At 38.1% G+C, this 20,824-nt stretch overlaps 1 protein-coding gene and 1 long non-coding RNA gene across 4 annotated transcripts in view; one reads left to right on the top strand and one right to left on the bottom strand.

Annotated features, from left to right (window-relative positions):
* LOC131439162 (protein SCAI) overlaps window positions 1-5,707 on the bottom strand; it is a 29,086-nt gene extending 23,379 nt beyond the window's left edge. For all 3 annotated transcript variants that reach the window (XM_058609855.1, XM_058609856.1, XM_058609857.1), the window contains exon 1: window positions 5,546-5,707. The gene's annotated coding sequence lies outside the window, so the exon portion shown is untranslated. The remainder of the gene's footprint in view (window positions 1-5,545) is intronic.
* Window positions 1-20,824, top strand: part of LOC131439165 (uncharacterized) — a 64,615-nt gene that overhangs the window by 32,853 nt on the left and 10,938 nt on the right. The gene's annotated exons all lie outside the window — the stretch shown is intronic.

Raw genomic sequence — 20,824 nt, 5'->3', positions numbered from 1 at the left:
ATATATATATATATATATATATATATATATATATATATATATATATATATATATATATATATATATATATATATATATATATATATATATATATATATATATATATATATATATATATATATATATATATATATATATATATATATATATATATATATATATATATATATATATATATATATATATACATATATATATATATATAGCAAACGTCTTCATGTAGCTCTTCGTCAGTTACTCAAGGCACGCATACTTACATCACTCACCACATGATCGATCTACCTTGTTCACTGTACTCCTTTTTTATTGTGTTTTCGGTACGTTTGTATCTTTCAGTGCGATGTGTTATTGTCATTGTCGCCAGCGATACCTAACTTTCGGGAAATCGTACTACTCGTGTCAAACCTTGCTCTTCGAATCAGAATCATACTTTCCAAAGCCGTAATGAACAATAGATACGTGAGTCCATCTCGTTATCTTAGCTCTTTCCGAGACACGAAAAGACTCGAGAACGTTTCATATACTCGGACGTAACACATCACTATATCCATCGTTACTTTGATTAATCGTGTCAATTTACCCGGAAAGCCATATTCTTAAATAATGCATGTACGTTATATTTGCACTTCTTGAGCAGTTGTTTAATCGTGAAAAATTGATCCGTAATGACACGGAGACTTTGTTTTGTCAAATTGGATTTGACAACCGTCACTGAATCAATTTTGGTAGCCGTCTGGTGGCCATGGCTGCCCAGGTAATCAAAACGCTATGCGCGAATGTTTGCCCTGAGGATATTGATTGCGTTGGAAAAAAGTTTCCTGTCGATGAGAACGTGATCGATTCAGCTCATCGCTCAATTCAGAGGACCCGTTTTCTGGCAGCGATTTCTGGTCCTATTTTCGGTTTCAGAAGTAGTCGTCAAAATACGTTCAAATGTAAATAACATCGATTTGTCATATGATCGTCAATGAGAGAGACGTCATTAAATTACCTGGCTTGAAACATTTTTTTCCGATGCTTTCGAGAATTCCATGATTATTTTTAATTATATTTAAAAACTTCATTCGAATTCGGCATTTTATCATTTAGTTTAGATACTTTATGCAGTAAATGTATGTATGTAGGAAGGCTCCCAGACATTGGAAAGTGTACAGGAGTATCATTAGATTTGGTGAAGCTCGATCAATTTTGAGTTCCTGCAGGTGTCATTCAGATGCCATGAAGCGTAAAATAGGTTAGAATTTTTCTTATGATATAAAGAAAGACTGTACAATCAATATAAAAACCCGATATTTGAACCGAGGTGCGAGGGGCCAAGTATCGTATACCATCATTTGAATTTCGTCGAGATCACGAAGTGCAAGTTTGTGTATTTGTATATGTGACAAAACAAGTGCGCTCACATAGCTACACCGATTTTCACTTTTGAATTTCAGTCGAATCACACATACGGTTCCTGAATTGCAGGGTGATGAGTTAACAAAAAACTTTAACTTCGAAAGTGTGTTTTTTAAAGGTTAAGATGTATAGCGTAACTTATTTACTTAAAACAAATCTTCGATTCATTTATCTAGTTTACAAGTGTTTTATACATAACTAAAGGCAGACCAAAAGTGAAATGGTAAGGAACTAACACGCCTCTAACGAATCGAATCGAAAATCTCTGACAATGGTTTGTTTACACTTCTCTAGATAACAACTTATGCAAGTTTCATCGAACTAGTCGATCGGGTTTCAAGATGACTAAAGTGCTGAAGATGCCGAAAACAACAGTTTGTTGCTCAAAGCCTACAAGTAAACGCTGAGTTTGGAAATAAAGTAGATAAAGGGATCGTCAGTTCCGTAGCAAGGTGTTGAGGTGCGTATAAGCCAACCCCAGTATTCCGAGATATGGCCAGAAGGTCCAACGCCAACTTTCACACGATGCAAAACGTACGTGCAAGGCTCTTGTACGAGTGTACAGTGATTTGACGAAACAACATGGCTGCACTTTAATTGATGACGGGATGGGATGCACCGGGAAGCTTTAAGGTTGATGCAGTGGCGTACCGAGAAAATTTGGCGCCCGGGGCAAAATAAGAGATTAGCCGCCCCCCATCGTTGGTTTAGGGCGAAATGACGCCGATTTGATGGCACAGCAACTTAGGCTATATTGTCAGTTATTTTCGTTTATAGTCCAATGGAATATCTTTTCACTGAACTACAAGCGAAAATCTCTTTCGTTCTTGCGAAATACTCGAGTTTTCTCCGGACTAACACCCGTTGTGAGCTTCACCGGAAGTGGTGATATCCCAGAACTTACAAGGAAATTCTGAGCGTGAAATGATATCAGCGGACGTATGAAAGAAGTGGAACCAGGGATCGTCAGTTGCGTAGCAAGGTATTGAGGTGCATTAAAGCGTTTCCGCCACTACCAGTGGCGTACCTAACCAAAGGGGGGGGGGGGTATCGAAGGGGATATTCGCCCCGGGTGCAACGTTCTAAAGGGGGCGGCAAACCAATCCTTGGGACCTGATCGCTCAATCATTTTTCAGGAGATGGAGTTCAGCTAAACCAACGATGAAGGCGGCAAATCGACAAATCTCTTATTTTGCCCGAGCGCCAAATTTCCTCGGTACGCCACTGGCCACTACCTTAAGGTTATTCTGAAGTAACATGCTGCCAACAAGATCAATTGGGGAAGGAATTTCAACGAATCAGAAAATTGGGCAATTTCACAGCAGCGAGATCGATGTAGCGGCAGGGCAGTTAAGGGCATCCAACAAATGTGGACAAATAGAAGAATTTCGCTGAATCCGTGTCCGTTTCCACTGTGAGCGCGCTGATAGACTCCATCTACTGAAAGGTTAGAGATTTCGTTCGCACTGGAGTAATGTAACCATCTAATACGGTAACTTGGAAGCTTTTATGAAAACCGCACTAAAATAACTCCTAAATCTAAAATAACTAACTAAATCTTCAAAACGATTCCTAAATTATTTCATTTTTCACCTTTCTCATATAGAAAGGCCATACAATCACTGTAAAAACCGTCATATACCATTCGACTCAGCTCGACGTACTGAGCAAATGTCTGTGTGTTGTCACTCTTTTTTCTCGGAGATGGCTGAACCGATTTCCACAGACTTAGATTCAAATAAAAGGTCTTATGGTAAAGTTCCGGACTTTCATTTGGATCCTACTTCCGGTTCCGGAATTACAGATGATATGCATAAAAATGTGAAAATAATACACCAAAATTGTGAAAATAATGCCTCTTACATTTCTCGGAGATTGTTGAACCGATATCAACAAACTTAGATTCCAATGAAAGGCCTTACGGTCCCATACAAAGTTCCAGATTTTCATTTGGATCCGACTTCCGGTTCCGGAATTACAGGTGCATAAAAATGTGAAAATAATGCCACTCACTTTCCTCGGAGATGGAAGGTCTTACGATGCCATAAAAATATCCCAATTTTCATTCGGATCAAACCCCTGAGTCCGAAGGTAGGGTGCTTAGTATAAAATTATTAATTTCAAGAATACTTTTCTCATAAGCTACCTCTTTATATTGACTAGTGATATTCTCTAGTTTCCAGACCATGAGAGTCTGTAAACAAATAAACAATTCTCGATGAACATTAGAAAAGATCCCAAGTGCAATTGACAGTTTCTCTTGGTTTACTTTCTCTTTCAATTATTACGACAAATTCCAGTAATTTCCAACAAATTCTACAGTGCATATCGAAAGTTGATGGTTTTTGCTATTATCCTATGTGAAGTGTTAAATGGAAAGATTGCTGATTGGACCGTAATGCTCGAAAGAGAAAATAAACAAAAAGAAACTGTCATTTGCACTTAGGACCTTTTCTCGTGTTTGTCTTCAATTGATAACCCATAAATGATTTGCTGAATTTTATCCTAGTTAGACTACCGGTACAGTTTTTTTCCAAAGTTCAAATCGTCATAGAGAATTGTAAAAAAACATGTTTATGGTTAAATGATCAGTTTATGGTTAAATGAACCGATGCGATATCCAGCTTTCGGTTCCTGAAGTACCGACAATAGTAATCAAATGTGATAAAATGGAGCTCACTTCACTTTCTCACTATGATTAAATAGATTTTCACTAACTTAAATTCAAATGTTCTACAGAAATCTTCAAAACTCTTTTCTAAACTTTTTTTAAATTGTACCATTTCGGGGAAATTCTGCTGTAATATATAGGAGAAAATGAATAATATGCGAAAGGCATCATTACACCACTAGGTTTATTAAAACAGGTTATTTTATCTTATAGACTGAAGCCCAAACAAAATTTGTTTTCATTCACGAGTAAAGGTAAAGTATTTTGAAGAATGCTGCAGTAATCCCATCATTACACCACTAGGTGGATTAGAACAGGTTGTACACAGTCGTTCTGATACAAGAAAATTAATGCTACTACAATACTTTACCTTTATGAACTCTTAACATTCGATGGAAATTTGGAAAAAAACATGAAACTTAAATAGAGTGAACAGAACAGAACGACTCTTCAACTCCATCTAAAATGCTATGATAAATGTGTTGCATTATCTAAATTTCACATTTCCATATAATTTAACAAGAATTTCAAAAATAGATTCTTCAATTGAATCAATATACCAAGTATTCACGTGCCTCGGGTGAAGGAACAATTAAACAGATTGTCAATTCCAACGGTATACCTAACCTCATTTTATTCAATATTTTCGTAGTATCATATTATATACGCTGCTATTCCATGTGAAACGATCCTTACTAGAATACCTTGACTACCTGACGTATGTGCTCTCATCATCTGAGCACGGTGTTGACGTGCGGGATTATATTGAGTATTACTGCATTTTTTCTGATTATTATCCTTCACACTTCAAAACACTACGAAGTGATTCACCTCCATAATATTGATTCCGATTCATACGAACTGATGTCCATATGTCGCTCGTGCCATTCTTTGCTATTTCGGTGACACACAAACACCACCACATTAGCACGCGTGCACCGATATACGACAGTAATAGGAGACATCGTAAAAGGATACACTATACTACACAAAGAAACCCTTTTTCGACGTTTGCAAATGCATTAGATTCACTGGTAGAGCTGATTCCAAAAACGATATTCATCGAACTCGATATCGAAATTTCTTCTGGATTTCACAAATTCACAAAGGAAGGTTACAAACGAAAAGCAGTTGACGCCTCTTCAGACCAATGAGCACTAGTCAAGTTGCATCTGATTCAATCCGTTGAGCAAAAAATAATTTACACTACATTTGTCAACCATGCAAACATGCTAATCATAATTTTTTACACTCCGATTATTAACAAAAATCAATCAGTACACCAGCGTGGTACTAAGAAAAGCAGTTTAATGAACAATTATGAACAGAACTCTGTCTTTTCATTGTGCAAATTCTAGTTGACCCACAAGCGAAAATCATCCCATGAGGATGAATATCCTTCATACAGAGGGAAAATTTTACTTGGTCCAGAATCGGGAAAGCAAATCTTCATTTTCGCACATTTCCTGCACTTACAGCGAATTAATTTCTACTCGAACGCATGCACCCGCACGTACGCCTAGCTTTAAAAGTAGTTTTAATCCGGTTAAACTAGTTTAAATAGAACTTTTTCAATAATTTTTAAGGCAAAATCTATATTACTAGATTTGAGTGAAAAAACTCGAAAACATTATGGCGAAAAGCTCTCCGGTTCGACCACCAGGCGTCGCAACGATTTTCACTTCAACCCCGTCGTTCTCGCACGCACACGACGGCACAGAGGGTAGCGATTTTCCCAACGAACCAACACAAACGCTCCTACCACCCCCTTCTGGCGTATTGTAGTAGCATAGCGCTGCGCGCACTAACACAACCATCCGCGAAGGACCACGTTGCCGGCGGAGCTTATGCTACTACAAGCAATATGCAATGTGTGTATGTATGTATACAAACCTAGCATGCTTTGCTCGATGTTCATTCATAACATTCAGATGCGGGAACGGTTTATTGTCCAGCTCATTTTCTTGCTTCTCGCTCCCAACTATGCAGTAGTACTCTATATTACACATTGACTTCGTGGCAGAAACCGTAGAATGCAATGCTGCCAAATCGAACATTTTTTAATTGAAATAGTAACGCTCTATAGTTGACCATTTTAATACCGCCATTCTCAGTCGGTGTTGAACAGTCGTTCGCACCGCACGCGTATAGCTCTTGGCTCCTGGAATTTTTTTCTGGCTACCTAGAGTTTCATTGATTCAAGGCTTCAGTCTTTTTCAAGACTACCTGAATCACTAACTAAGTGACTAAGTGATACAAAGAGTGATATTAGAGTGACTAATGATACAAAGAGTGATATTAGAGTGACTAAGAAATTAATCAGTCTTTTTTAAGGCTAGCTAGGAGTCTAATCGAAGACTAATTTAGCCTAGTTAATTTAATTTAAAATTTCATTTATTTCAAAAATGCCTGCGTCCAACCGGAAAGGCAACAAGCCTAAGGCTAAAAATAATTCAATACGGAATAAATCACAATCCGTTATTCAACATTTTTCTAATAACATTCACGATATTATAGAATCTGAATGTAAAAATAAAAGACAACGGACGGATTTCCCTTCCGCTGATCCTATGCCGTCTAACAATATTTACGAGATTCTTCCTGAATCCGATTGTAGCGACATAGAAGAAAATTCTTCAAAAATTCCCAAAATGGACGCTTGTCGTTCTGGGAAGAAACAACAATCTATGCCACCAGTGACGGTGATGATTTCCGACTTCAAAGCATTCCGTACTGAGCTTTCTACTTTTCTCCCGGAAGTAAAAGTCTCATTTCAAATCGGACAAAGAGGAGAATGTCGAGTCTTGGTGGATGGATTGGAAGATTACGAACGTCTTATTCGATATTTGACCGAGAAACTTCATAAATTTTATTCATATGATATAAAATCAGACAGACCCTTCAAGGCTGTCTTGAAAGGATTATCAAATGATCAAAGTATTGATGAAATTAAAAATGAATTAAAAGAATTGCTTGGTTTTGCCCCTTCCCAAGTAATACTTATGAAAAAAAGAGCGAATGGTACTTCTAAACCACGCTCTGGAATTTCGCATGAACTTTACCTAATACACTTCAATCGAAGTGATGTAAACAATTTGAAAACTTTAGAAAAAGTACGTTTCATTTCCCACATTAAAATTAATTGGGAACATTATAAACGGCATAATCGTATTGCAAACTTAACGCAATGTCGTCGTTGCCAAGGCTTCGGTCATGGAACCAAAAATTGTCATATGGATATACGGTGTTTGAATTGTGGTAAATCGCATTCGAAAGACGTTTGTCCAGTGAATGAAACCACTGATAAATTTTCATGTTCAAATTGCAATGGAAATCATAAATCCAATTATTTGAAATGTCCTGTCAGGGAAAAAATTTTAAACGCTCGTTCGCTTAGACAACAAGTCAAATCAACGACCTTAAATTTACAGAACATACCTGAAAATCAAAAGGCCGTTACAAATGCCACGCCTAATTTTTCTAAGGCACCTATTTCTTCGAATTTAAAACAAAAAACAGGTACGCCTGCCAATTCGTCTTCTAACGAAAACAATTTATTGACAGGTAGATCGACCTCGTCATCATCTTCTTCTAATGTCAGTTATGCTGGTATATTAGGTAGAAAACTACCACCTATTTCTTCTAATGTAAATAATTCTAACGAAAACAATTTATTAATAGGTAAACCGGCCAAATCACCTTCTTCTAATGGCAGTCTACCTACCAATATTCCTTCAATGTCATTCGCTTCTTTAAATGAAGTCGATTTAGGCGATATAACTGAAAATAAAATGATCTACCTACAAGATCAACTTTTTCAAATGATCATCCAAATGAATTCGACTTCATCTCTTTTTGAAGCATTTCAAATCGGATGGCAATTTGCAAATAATATTATAATGAATTTAAAATTTAACAGTGTTGTTAAATAAATATTTGAATATTTTAAATTGGAATGCTCGATCTTTGAAATCGAGTGAAGATGAATTTTATAATTTTCTCGAAGTTCACAAAATCCATATTGCCATTGTGACAGAAACTTTTCTTAAACCAAATGTCAAATTGAAAAGTAATCCACATTATGTGGTTCATCGATTTGACAGGTTTACTGGAATGGGTGGTGGAGTTGCCATTTTTGTCCAACGGCAAATTAAACATCGAATTTTACCTTCTTTCAATACTAAAGTTATTGAAAGCTTGGGAATCGAAGTTGAAACCATTCATGGAATTTATTTCATCGCTGGAGCATATTTGCCATTCCAATGCACCGGCGAACAATTAAATTTCTTTAAAGGCGATTTGCAAAAACTTACAAGATATCGATCGAAATTTTTCGTAATTGGGGACTTAAATGCTAAGCATGTCCAGTGGAATTGTAGGCAAAATAACAGTAATGGTAAAATACTTCATAATCAACTCTCAGCTGGTTACTTCACAGTTCTTCATCCCAGTAATCCGACTTGTTTCTCTTCAGTGAAAAACCCGTCTACAATTGATCTGGTTCTAACAGATCAAAGTCACATTTGAAGTGAACCGATTACACATGCTGACTTTGACTCAGATCATCTTCCAGTAACATTCAGACTTTCCAACGAAGCTATAATTAATCCAATTAGTTCTATTTTCAACTATCATAGAGCTAATTGGTTGGATTACAGATCTCACATTGAAAATCATGTGGTTCATGAAACTATTTTAGAAAATTCTGCGGACATCGATACAGCAATTGATAATTTGAATCATTATATTATCGAAGCTAGAAATCTTTCAGTTCCCAAAGCTCAAACTAAATTAAATTCTCCTATCATCGATGACAATCTTCAACTGCTCATTCGGTTGAAGAATGTTCGTCGCCGACAATATCAACGTTCTCGTGATCCTGCTATGAAAAACATAGTTAAGGATTTACAAAAAGAAATTAAACATAGATTTACTCTTTTGCGAAATGAAAATTTCGCTAAAGAAGTTGAACAAATTAAACCATATTCTAAACCTTTCTGGAAACTTTCTAAGGTTCTTAAGAAACCTCAGAAACCAATTCCTGCTCTCAAGGAAGGAAATCAAATACTTCTTACAAATGGCGAAAAAGCTCAAAAACTTGCTCAGCAGTTCGAGAGTGTCCACAATTTTAATTTGAACGTTATGAGTCCTATTGAAAATGAAGTCTCACTGAAATATGATCATATTTCAACCCAAATGTTATCACACGATGACATTATTGAGACGAATTTTGATGAAATTAAATCAATTATTAGGAAACTCAAAAACATGAAGGCTCCTGGTAATGATGGAATTTTTAATATTCTTATTAAAAATCTTCCCGATGTTGCCTTGAGACTCCTGGTTAAAATTTTCAACAAGTGTTTTTCATTAGATTACTTCCCAAAAAGATGGAAAAACGCTAAAGTAATTCCTATCCTGAAACCTGATAAAAACCCAGCAGAAACATCAAGTTATCGACCAATTAGCTTACTTTCTTCTATCAGTAAACTTTTTGAAAAAAATATCTTGTTGAGAATGATGACTCATATAAATGAGAATTCAATTTTTTTACCAGAGCAGTTTGGATTTCGTCATGAACATTCAACTACTCATCAACTTGTCAGAGTAACGAACATGCTAAAATCAAATAAATCTTCTGGGTTATCCACTGGAGTTGCTCTTCTAGACATAGAAAAAGCATTCGACAGTGTTTGGCACAAAGGTTTAATAGCAAAAATGTCTGATTTCCAGTTTCCTATTTATTTGATCAAAATGATTCAAAATTATTTAACTGATCGTACTCTTCAGGTTAGCTATCAGAATTGTAAATCTGAATTGCTACCCGTACGAGCCGGTGTTCCGCAGGGTTCGAGTGTAGCTCCAATCTTGTATAATATTTTCACTTCTGATCTTCCAAATCTACCCGGTGGTTGTCGGAAATCGCTATTCTGTGACGACACAAGTCTGTTAGCCACAGGTAGAAATCTAAGAGTGATCTGCAGTCGCCTACAAAGAAGTTTAAATATTTTCAGTGATTATCTGTCAAAATGGAAAATTAAACCAAATGCAGCAAAAACGCAATTAATTATCTTTCCTCATAAGCCAAGAGCTTTATTTCTCAAACCAAACAATAATCACATTCTAAAATTGAATGGCTTGGAATTGACATGGTCTGATCAAGCTAAATACTTAGGTTTAACATATGACAAAAAACTCACTTTCAAGGATCACATTGAAGGAATCCAGGCAAAGTGTAATAAATATATTAAATGTTTATATCCTCTTATAAACAGAAATTCTAAGCTCTGTCTAAAAAACAAATTGTTAATTTATAAACAAATTTTCAGACCAGCCATGCTTTATGCGGTACCAATTTGGTCAAGCTGTTGTTCCACCAGGAAGAAAACGCTTCAAAGGATTCAGAATAAAATTCTGAAAATGATTTTGAAGCGTCCTCCCTGGTTTAGTACAAATGAGTTACACAGACTCACAAATATAGAACCATTAGATGTAATGTCACATAATATTATAAGCAAATTCCGACAAAAATCGATGCAATCTTCAATTGACTCGATTCGCTCTCTGTATTAGTTAGTAAGTTAGTATATAAGTTCCTTTTCCCCATTACACAATACAAGTAGGTTTAGAATTTTCCCTACACAAAAATCTCAGAATTGCGGAAGCAAATAATGTCCTCATGGTAATAACCAAATCATATATATAATAGGGCTGAAAAGTCACCACTTGTGGCTGAACACCCAATTTGAATCTTAATAATTTAATGTTAACTCATATTCCAATAAATAATTATTAAAAAAAAAAAAAATACCGCCATTCTTGCCTATTAAGTATGAGATTCGTACGGTTTCATCGCTATACAATGTGTATGTATGTTTTTGTCACTCGTTACATAGAACAATGACTAAAACCATCAGCTTTCGATCTGCAATGAGAAAATTATTGGAGAATGCAGATATATGTCACAATAATGTAAAGAAAAAGTAAACAAAGAGCTACTGTCATTTGCGGAAAGGACCTTTTCTAATGTTCATTGAGAATTAAATTGTATAATATGACGTCACGAATGAATTCGCGGTTTATAAAATTCCTGTTTGACTGGTATAAGTGGTTTGTTTACATTTTCAATGACGCGCACTGAAAATTCAAAATCTGATGCTGCCGAAATTCTCTAGTTTTAGTATGATTACATTCCATGTAACGAATTTTAATCGCCAATCGGAATGATTGACACCTGGCAAGTGTTTTTGTGGGGATCATCCTAATTAAGTTCTAAGATCATAAATCAGTGCTTTTAAATTTTCTATATCTCAGGGTTTTTTAATTGTAGTTCATCGTTTCTTTTTAATTTATTTTATTATTTATTAACTAGCTGAATAACCCGTCGTTTCTCGGAAATGTTTCGCGAAGGCAAGGCCGGTATTGTCCTGCCCATTGAAATACTCAGATCGTAGTGAAACACAACTCAGACGGCAACACGATTGAACAATACTCCGTACACGTTCAGATTGCGCACGGCCAATGTACCATCTCAGATCTCACAATAATCATAATTTCCTCGGTATTCTCGTAAAATCGGGTCAGTTTTATATTTGATTCCTTTTGTTAGAAACATTTAAAACACCTTTCTCTCTATAAATACCTTCTTAGTAACCTCCGAGTTCCAAAAAAGTATATGTGCTCGTAACGTACTTGAGTTGACGTTCCGCGTCACATCTCATCTACAATACCTTAGGCTTTCATGGTTATAAACACTTGCCTTACCCTCCTCGTTGTAAAAATTCTTAAGACATCATTATTTCCACATAATCGGTCAAGATTGTGATAATGATTGTTTTATAACGAACTGTTTATCATCATAACTACATTCGTACTATAGAATAACGATTCAGTTAATAAAAATGGTGTTGTAAACTTATTTTCATCACCTTGGGTCGACAGTTCTCTCAATTTACATGGTGATGATGATAATGATGATGATGATGATGATGATGATGGGCCCACCTCATACCCCTACAAAGTGTAAGCAGAATGAGTTATCGAAATGATAATGATAAAAGCACCACAATCCACTTAGTGGTGTAAAGATGCCTTTCTCATTTTCCTTTTCTCCTGTATATTACAGCAGAAATTCCCCGAAATACTACAGTTTAAAGAAGCTTAGAAAATAGTTTTGAAAATATCTGTTGCATAATACTGCAACATTGATATACTACATTTGAATTTAAGTTAGTAAAAATCTATTCAATCATGTGTGAGAAGGTGAAGTGAGCTATATTTTATTACATTTAATTACTATTGTTGGAACTTCCGCAGCCAAAAGCTGGATATCGGCATAGTGACATTCGGTTCATTCAACCATACACTAATATGACCTACAAATTTATTTACGATTCTCTATGAAGATGAAAATGTCGGTCTTGCATAAAATTCAGCAGATCCTTTATAGGATTATCAATGGTTGTTTATTTGGTTACAGACTCTCACGGTCGGCAAACTAGAGAAATTAACTAGCGAATATGATGAGGTAGCTTATGAAAAAACGTGCTTAATCCACCTAGCAGTGAGATGATACCTTTTTTATCAATCTACATGTGTTTTTGCATGAATATTCTTCGGTGTTTTAGTTCTCATGACATTTTTTTAATGACCGTCATTCCATGAGATGCCACTTTAGAGTTTACGGTTATTTACGGTATTTCTAGAGCCGGTATTCAGGAACCAGCATAACCAAAAAGGATTCGTGTAGCCATAAATTAATATGACGAATACATTGCAATAGTTTCGAGTCCAACTTTGAAGCTTTTTGGGGATGGTAATCTTCTATATCGGTTTGAATTTTAAAAATTCATCACCCTGTAATTCCTGAATCGGAAGTCAGAATTGGATAAAATTCATTAATTTTGTATGGGACCATAAATTCTTAAGTTGAATTTTTGTTTTTGAAATTCGATTTGGCCTTTGATTGAGAAAACGATTGAGCTTTGAGAAACGATTCGATACTGGAACCGGAATTCGGTTTGACCGAAGTCAGTTAAATTCACCTGAGAAGCTGCATAGTTTACATTTGATTCAAAATGTTTAATAATCTGTGTAGACATCTTTGAGAAATCGAAGGGCGAATTAAATTTTTGAATACCTGCCGAATCGAAAACTGAATACCACTAAAACTGAAATAAGTTTATTTGGTTATCGACTATTTAAATCTGCATACCCGATAAACCTGATTAATTTATGTGAAATAGACATTTTTATACTAACCACCCTGTATCTCCTGAACCGAGAGTCTGATCTAACTAAAAATCAAGATGTTTTATAGGATCATAAGATCTTTCATTTGAATCTTAGATGGTATTTAAATTTTATTTGAATCTTAGATCGGTTCAGCCATCTCAGAGAAAAAATGAGTTTCATTATTTTAATTTCGTTTCACATATCATCCTGTGGTTCAGCAATCAGTAGTCGGATCCCAACGTAATTCAGGAACTTTGTTTATGAGCATACGACTTTTCATATGAATCTAAGTTTGTAGAAAATGGTTCAGTCATCTCCGAGAAAATTGAGTGAAATTATTTGTCACACACGTATTTGTTGATCTCGACGAACTGATTCGAATGGTATATAGGTGTTATGTTCTTCCAGCTTTTATTGCTGTAAGTAGTTTAAATAAGTAGGGTAGAGTGTTCGGTTACCGGCACCCTTTACTTTTGAGCTTATAACTTCTGACTAAGTGCACATTATGCGGACATATATACATCAATGGAAAGCTAAAGTCCCTAGCTAACAACTGAATAGGAAACTAGGTTGATTTAATCGATCGAAAAAAGTTTATTATCAATTTAGTAAAGTGATAAATTTTGGCCATTTCAAAAAAGTTGTTCGGTTACCGGTACTCCAAGAAATTTTGCTAAAAATAGAAAAATATAAGTTAAGATTTCACTTATTCCAAGAAAAACCTATTTTAATCCACCTTGTGGTGTAATGATGCCTTTCTCATATTACTCATAACATCATAAATATAACCGTGAAATTCGCAAAAACAACTGTTTATTGAATAGGAATAGAAAATTTGCTCGGACCTAATCTCACAAACTCTATAAATCCTGTTTACTCTGTAGTTCCGGAACCGAAAGTAGTATCCACAACAAATTAAGGGTTTCCGTATGAAACTGTAAGACTTTTATTTTGAACCTATAAGTTTGTGAAAATCGATCCAACAAAAGTGAGCGAGATCCTTTCTGCAGTTTTTAATCACTATTTCCAATTCTTCCGAAACCGGATTCAGATGACCGGTATAGAGGAAGTTGGGTTGTTTGCCAGCAACAAATATGACCTAAAAATTGGAACAGTTTTGAACGTAGCTAAACCTATACTTACTATCTCATGCTCTATTTCGATTAAACCAATTAAACGAAATCTAACAAACGAAACGAACCTGCGTTTCTGTTACTTCTGCATATGTAAGTCAAGCTAAACAGTGTGAATCAGCAGCATCAACATGTAGTAAAACTATTAATATTATTATTATTATTATTATTATTATTATTATTATTATTATTATTATTATTATTATTATTATTATTATTATTATTATTATTATTATTATTATTATTATTATTATTATTATTATTATTATTATTATTATTATTATTGTTATTATTATTATTAATATTATTATTGTTATTATTGTTATTAATATTATTATTATTATTATTATTGACATCACTACACAACGTGTACGAAATAGAACAAAGCACGCTTTGTTCGTTTTGTGTTTTCTTCTTCTTTCGGTGTTGTACATATTGTCACTTTATATGGCGATTTGAAAATTTTGACACTCATCGCATTGTAACTGCGGAGCCGGAAGTCGGATCCGGATGAAATTTCACAGTAGCTTTAAAGACAGTATGAACTTTAATTCAAATCAAGATTTGTGAAAATCGGTTCAAGCATCGCAGAGAAATCGAAGTGAATTCAGTTTTAGGAGTTTTTCTTCTCCACTTTCGGTGCTCTCGGAACAGGAAAAGAGGGAACCAGTAGTGCCGAATTAAGTTTTCATGCTCACAAACTAACAAGCTCTGCAAACTAGAAGAATTTATCAGACAGTTTTATGAGATTTGTACCTGTTTTTCACCATTGTTCGTGGAAAAATACTAATAAAATTGGTAAGTTTCCACTTATCACGCTTTAGTTCCGGAACCGGAAGTCGGATCCAAATAAAATGTTCTACAAATTTTTAGGATATAAGACCTTCCATTTGAATCTTAGTTTGCGTAAATCGGTTGAGTTGTTCCAGAGGTAATTGAGGGTAAACTTATGTGCATATTTTTTTCATTTTTTTGTACATATCATCCTATATCTCTGGAACCGGAAGTCGGATCGGAATGATATTCAATACCAGGCTATGGGACTATGAAACCTTTCATTTGAATCTTTGTTTGTGAAAATCGGGTCAGCCATCTCTGAAAAAAGTGAGTGCATATTTTTGTTACATACACACACACACACACACACACACACACACACACACACACACACACACACACACACACACACACACACACACACACACACACACACGGACGACCACACACACAGACATTTGCTCAGTTCGTCGAGCTGAGTCGAATGGTATATGACATTCGGCCCTCCGGGCCTCAGTTAAAAAGTCGATTTTCACAGTGATTGCATAGCCTTGTTAGAAAACATTTGGTCAGTGTGAGAGGACATTAGTCTCTCAGCCCAAAGCGATAATAACCCACCAATCAATAATAAACGGTTCATTTAAAAGAGGCAATAGTAAGAAAAAGCAGTGCACTCACCATTTAGGTTGTCGTCAGTTTGCCAAAGTTCGCTGCCATCCTGGCCGTCTTACCGCCGGCTCTTGATTCCAACCCGGTCGGAGCGATCAGGAGCGTGTCCGGAATGGGAGTTGATGTCACGTGGTCCGGATCCTGCGGACCTTGTCGCTCTCTCTCTTCGGTCGCCCTCTGTGATTCCGACAGCACGCCGGAGCAGTGCCAGTCAAAAGTTGCGCTGGACTGTATGGAACACGTTCGACACGTCCCTCTTCACTCTTCTCCGAAAGAAACACCGCCCGATCGCGAGCATCCACACACGCGGCACCTCTTCTTTTCAATGACGACGGCAAGTTGCGTGCTTAACAGACTATCAACGTACGGCCGTTTCGCACCATTATCGTCAAGGACGACGACGCGGTTTTGTTTGTTGACCACTTCTTATTTCGTATGCACCACCGTCCGGAGGAGTAGAACGTACTCCGCAATCGATTCAAACACGCGGAAGAAGCAATTTTTTCACTGTGATGCTCTGTTTCAATTGTGCATGTGAGACCGAACTACAATCGACCGAAATAACCTGAAACCGGTGCCTCCAAACAATTAATACCGGACGTGTGGAATCGAACACAATGAGGCTCGACGGGTGATGAAAAATTCTTGCACGAGCACGCGCGGATGGACGAGATCCTTGGGTGCGCAGTATCTTCCAGATTCCAAGATGTCACTCCGGCTGTGCCTCATTTGCGTGGTCGTCAGGTGTGTGTCCCCCAAAGAACTGACTTGTCATTTTTTTCCTCCGTCCGGCCGGTGTACTCAAAATAATCATCTGTACCGTTTCGTTCTTCAAGCGAGTAATTTACTATTGTCTCTGTTTTAATGCAGAGTGTTTCGTACACGCTTAACACAAACCCCTTATGAACCTTAAGTTACTAACTTAACTGTAACACAACATTGCCGTTACAGAAAAATTTCTCATGAATCGGCGAAAGCTCGAATCATGAGAAATTTATGAGCCAACACCACAAAGAAGTCCCCCGGAGACTATACATCGCATTATGAACGTGATGCTTAAGACAATCAACGCTCGTAACATGTTCCTGTACGGAACAAGCTTCACAAAACTAAATGACACAAATCCACAAATCTATACAATAACGCCAGCGAATTCTGGCTAATTCGCGATTACCGCCAACTAACTTATGGCTATCAGTCTCCGGGTAAGTCCTTATACACCAAACACGAAAGTCCTGTTGTAACGGCAGAACATTCAATAAACTCTTAACCTATTTTAGTGCTAAATAGGTTTGAATTAACAATGACGATATAACTAAACAATGTATTTGTGATAGCTTTTTGGTTTGTAACAAATGGTTGACTGTCGTAGAGGAAAAGGGGTATTTAGTCCCTCGATCGTTATGAGCCCAATGCAAGGGTTTTACCGCGCCCAGAATCGCGTTACTTTTGTACAGATTGTCATAACGACCCCAATTACAACTGTCTACCCGATCCGATTTCCGAATCCTGACTGCTCTGGATCTTGCATGACGTCGACACCAATCCAGGAATGGGTAGTTTCTTCCGATCTCGTGTTTTCGTGAAACTTTGTAGCTGGTGTAACTCATAGCTGTTTAAACGACTGTCAGTTTCTCCCGATCTGACCAAACGGCAGGCCTGTGTAGGCTTTAATACTCTCACGATATCCTTGTGTGCGGTTGTGTTTACTCCTTATGAACCAAAATTCGCAGCTTGCTAGAAACATGTGCGCTTTGCTTCGTCCTTTTGCAATTATCGTTTTTCTCGATGTTTGCTCCCATGCAATTCCACCTTGCGCCAGTTAGCTGTGTTGTTGCCATTGTCCTGGTTTGCTCGGACTGCTACTTGGTTCTTCCTTTCTCATGATTCGTAACCGATGTGTCTTTCCACAAAACTGCATCCATCGATACGCGTTTTCTCGTTCCGCCAATGGGTTGCCTGCAAAAGGCTCGTCTCGTGGTACTTGGTTGCGTTTTCTCTCGTTTCGCTAACGGACTGCCTGAAGAAGGCTAGTTTCGAGCTACTTGGTTGCGTTTTCTCTCGTTTCGCTAACGGACTGCCTGAAGAAGGCTTGTTTCGTGATACTTGGTTGCGTTTTCTCTCGTTTCGCTAACGGACTGCCTGAAGAAGGCTTGTTTCGTGATACTTGGTTGCGTTTTCTCTCGTTTCGCTAACGGACTGCCTGAAGAAGGCTAGTTTCGTGCTACTTGGTTGCGTTTTCTCTCGTTTCGCTAACGGACTGCCTGCAAAGGCTATTTTCGTCGTCCTTGGGTGATTTTTGTGTACGTGGGTTGTCGACATAAATCAAGCTGTTGTTTAGCTTGAATCCGTTTTCTCGCTTAACGGTAACGTGTGGACATCCTCAGTCTTTTCTGGGAGGAAGTCCGATCCCGTCCCTGACGTCTCGACAGCAACTTGCTGCGACTGTCAGTTGTCTTGGGCCTTCCCCGACCAATCTATCCACCCTATGACTCGCTTTCCTCAATCCTATGACTTGAATTGACCAGACTCCTGAGTCTATGTTTCGACCATCCGTTTTCTCCCGTTACGGTAACGGCCGGCCTGCTGAAGGCTTTCTGGCTTCTCGAATCACTCTATGCGTTTTTCTCTCGGCTCGCTACCGGCATGCCTGCAGAGGCTCTGCTTCGCTGAAATGACGAAGGTTCCGATGTGCGTTTTTCTCACGGTCCGCTACCGGCGCGCCTGAAAAAAGGCTTTTTTGTTTCAATGATCGTACACTTGGATGCGTTTTCTCACGATACGCTAACGGTAAGCCTGGCGGGGCTTGCATTACTGCAAGTTGTCCTAACAAGGTGGGGAGGTAGTCTAACCGTTGTTGCTCGCCGCACCCTGATGAAGTGTGATTTATCCCGAACACTTGCGGTGTTTCTGGAGCTTCCAAACTCTTTGTTAACAGACTTGGCCTGCATACATAGCTGTATAAATTTCCACTAATCTGCCTTCATGTCCTTCGCGTGATACCTGCCCTTCTTTCCAGTTACTACGTCTTCTAGAATGTATAGGTTCACGCCGAGAATCTCCTTCACTATCGCCGGAACGAATTTTGGATCCAGCTTTCTGTTCACATGATCTGCCTTTGAGGAGAGTCCGAACGTTCTGCGCCACACCAAATCTCCGACTTTGAACGATATCATGCGTGTGCGGAGGTTATACCGTTGTTTTGTCCTTTCGTGGTTGTTCTTGATACGTTGCAGTACGAAGTCCTGCATGCGTTGTATGGTTGATAGTCGCAAATCCTGGGCTACTTTTGGATCGTCTGGAGTATTTAAGCTCTGCTGTGTGTATAGATCTGTGTGCAGTATCAAATCTCTTCCGAAATTGGCGAAGTGTGGACTGATTCCGGTTGCTTCATGCTTTGCACTATTTACCGCGGCCGTGATGGCTGGAAGCTGACTATCCCAATCGCGATGATCTCCTTCCAGTAAGGCTCGAATACAGGTGATTAGCACGCGGTTCACACGTTCTGCATTGTTAACCATGGGACAGTAATATGCTGTCTTCATGTGTGCGATCTTGTGCTTGACAAGAAGAGATTGGAACACCGACGATTCAAACTGTTTCCCATTGTCCGACAAAACTATCCTTGGTCGCGAATACTTCAGAAAGACCTCTTGTTCTAGAAATTGTGACATCTTTGCTGCGTCTGCGGCTTTCATCGGATGTGCGATAACGTACTTTGTAATCCAGTCAACTATGACTAGCATAACTGTGTTTCCTTGTTTTGAACGTGGGAACGGACCGACGAAGTCTATGGAAATTAGTTCCCATGGTAGCTTTGCTGGTTTCAGGTTTCCCATTTGGGGCATCATCTTCCTGTTTGGCGCTTTACTTGCCTTGCACGTCTGACAGCTCCGTACGTAGTTGCTTACATCCTCTCGCATTTTCGGCCAGTGAAAATGGACTTGAATCTTCTGCAGCGTACTTCGAAATCCTAGATGCGCTGCGGTGGGGGTATCGTGATATCTTCGCATCAGTTCCTGTCGTTCCTCAACAGGCACCACCTTTTTCCATCGGTGAATTGCGTTGCCGCCTTCGTCTTTGCTCAAACAGTTTTTGTACAGCTCTCCGTTTACGAATCTGAAGTCCGGGAAGCGATTTCCTTTCTTCTGCACGCGTTCTATGAGCTGATTGAACCAGTCGTCTTTGGATTTTGATCCGGTAAAGTTGACTGATGCGACGATCCGTGAAAGCGCGTCTGGTACAACGTTTATGCTTCCTTTTCTATACTTGATTTCGAAATCGAACGCATTTAACCGTAAGAGCCAACGACTCATGAGTGCCGTGGGGTTTTTCATTGAACGCAAGTAGCTAAGTGCTGCGTGGTCGCAATAAACTGTAAATTTTATTCCTTCAATGTATCCTCGGAATTTCTCGATCGCCCGTATGACCGCTAAACATTCTCGCTCCGTGACCGAGTACTTTCGTTCCGATGACGAGAGCTTCTGCGAGAAATAGCAGATTGGATGTTCTTCTCCTTCGATCTCCTGCGTTAGCACTGCTCCGATCGCTACATCGCTTGCGTCGCAAGCTATTGCGAATGGCTTCGAATAATCCGGCATGGCCAGTACTGGAGCTGATACTAAAGCGGCTTTTAGCTTGAGAAAGGCCTCGTCTGCTTGCGCGTTCCATCGAAACTTGTTCTTCGTCTTTGTGAGTTCCGTTAATGGTACGGCTAGACGTGAAAAATCCGAAATGAAACGTCGGTACCAATTGCACAAACCTAGAAACCGTTGTACCTCTTTTCTGCTTGCTGGGATGGGAAACTTCACGACACTGCTTATTTTCTCTTCGTCGACCTTCCAACCGTTTTCGTTTAGTATGTAGCCTAGATATGGTATCTCTCGACGACAGAATTTCGATTTCTCTGATGATATTGTCAAGTTTGCCTGACACAGTCGCT

This window comes from Malaya genurostris, chromosome 3 (assembly GCF_030247185.1).
Source record: "Malaya genurostris strain Urasoe2022 chromosome 3, Malgen_1.1, whole genome shotgun sequence".
NCBI lineage: Eukaryota > Metazoa > Arthropoda > Insecta > Diptera > Culicidae > Malaya > Malaya genurostris.
This window is presented reverse-complemented; position numbering and strand designations above follow the sequence as displayed.